The following is a 2,254-nucleotide window of genomic DNA, read 5'->3' as shown; positions in this document are numbered from 1 at the left end:
GAGGGTAATCACTATGGCATTAGTAGCTTGGAGATCTTGAACTGGCTTTACAGGTAGGAGAGGTGTATTTTCTTGCTCAGGGGACTATGAGAGAGATGGAAGGGACAGAGAAACAAGCTGTTCCAAAGCCTCTAGAGAGTTGATACATGTTGGGAGCCACTGGAGCTGGGTCCCTGGTGATTATTGTGGGGTCCTTACTTTTGAATCATGCATAACTAATTGGGTTAAAAGTAGGATCCAAAGTAATGTAAACTGAGGCTGGGGATTTAGCTCAGTGGCACAGCACCTGCCTGGCAAGCACAAGGTCATGAGTTTGATTCCCAGTACCAGAAAAAAACAAAAAAACAAACACAAAGTAGTGTAAACCAAGCACAAATGATGGCTCTAAAGGAAAACACCAATTATAGAGTGGAGACCAGGTCCCCAATATGTGAAGAACAATATATGTCCTAAAAAGGAAAATATGTCCTTAATGGGGGAATGATAGGGCAAGAGAGACTCAATTTTCTGTTTGTAACTCCATATTAAGAGAAGTCATTTAAAGTTCACTTTACCCAGTCACTTTGGTTTGTTATCAACTCAGAGCAGAGCAGAGTCATAAAATGGGAACAGCACAAATAGGACACATTGGGGAGTGGGTTGGAATTTGGATGTCTGACCTTCTGGGAGAAGTAAACTTTGTGATAATTGTGTGACACTCTTGTGAGATTCCCAAATGTGAGGTAATGGTTACTATGGAATCCTAAAATGTACTTAAACCAAAGGTGAAACCCAGATCGGGGTAGACATCTAGTCCCGCTCCTGCTTAGAGACTGTCTGTTAGCCAGCTCAATAAAGCTTTATTCATTCCTGCCTTTTTTGTTTTCTTATGAGTGCCTTTCTTGATTGCCGTATCTCTACCACACCCTGAGAACAAGACCCTCAAATCTTCTCTGCCCCTTCTAGATGAGTATGCATCCAGCCTTTAATTCCTTCTTGATGCTCTTGGAGAAAGACAGATTTACTGTTTTTGCATTTATTTTTTTCTCTATGTTAAGTCAAAGAAGTTGTTAAATTACTCCAAAATCTAAAAAAAGATTTTTTCTAAAATTTCTCATTGTTCTGAAGACGGGAAGTCCAAGATCAAAATGCCAGTAGTTTTGGTGTTCCATCAGGGTCATCTACACTTCTAAGATGGAACTTTGAAGCCCTCTCCTCAAAGGGGAGGAACACTCTTCCTAACATGGTGAAACAGCAGAAAAGCTGAGCGAGAGGGACAGAGGGGGAGAGGAAGGAAGGAAGGAGAGAGAATGAACAAAAAGGAGCATAACTCGCCCTTGCATAGAGATGACTCCGACAATAACAGCAGTAAAACCTTCATGAGGACAAGGCCCTCTGGCTCAGTCCCCTCTCAGATATCCCACCTCCAAATACCATCCTAATGGCAATGAAACTTCAGTGAGAATTTTGAAAACATAAGCATTCACATAACAGTAATTATATTTAATGCTAATTTCAGAAATGACTTTGTGAAGTTCTTTTATTTTAGGAAGCCTTTTGAAATTAACAATAACAATGAAATTTTTCAAAACAACCACACAAAGGATCAATTTTCCCTAGCATAGTAAGTCATTTTGGTGCAATCATGGTGAATTGGTTAAGTATGAAACTTAACCTTCCTTCTTGATATTCTGAAGAAAACTCTTGTACATTCTCTGAATATGTGTAAGTACGGTAGCAAAAGGAAAACACAAGATGACCAAGAAAAATAGACAAGCAATTTATTCTTTGGAGAAGCTATTGTAAATTTCATAAGACAAATTGAATTTAGAGGGTCTAATTATTTTGGGGTTTGTTAAACTATTTAAGTATTTAAATCAACTAAATTTTAGCTTTTTTTCCATAAGGTTTCCATAAGGAATGTGTATTCTGATCACAGATCTTTCATGTGAAGTATGACTAATTTGTAAAGGCCATAGGGAAATGGTTGATATTTGGTGCTGGCTGGAAATTGTCAAGAACACTGAGTGAATGAAGGAGCTATGAGAACCACGTTTACCAGACCATGATTAAGAGGGCATTTGTATTTAGTTCAAGTGAGAGATGCCAAGTACTCTACAAAGGTAAATGCCTTTTGTGAAAGCAATGTCGGTGTCATTTCTCAGGTTGGACTTCCTGCTAGTAGAAGTATTACCCAAAGCTGCAAGGAGTTCTCACTTTTGAGAACAACAAAACAAGTAAGCAAATAAATAAACAAAACATCACCAAAAAAATA

This window comes from Chinchilla lanigera, unplaced genomic scaffold, assembly GCF_000276665.1.
Source record: "Chinchilla lanigera isolate Chin_1 unplaced genomic scaffold, ChiLan1.0 scaffold00046, whole genome shotgun sequence".
Classification (NCBI taxonomy): Eukaryota; Metazoa; Chordata; class Mammalia; order Rodentia; family Chinchillidae; genus Chinchilla; species Chinchilla lanigera.
The sequence above is the reverse complement of the archived record's forward strand: the minus strand, read 5'-3'. Positions refer to the sequence as shown.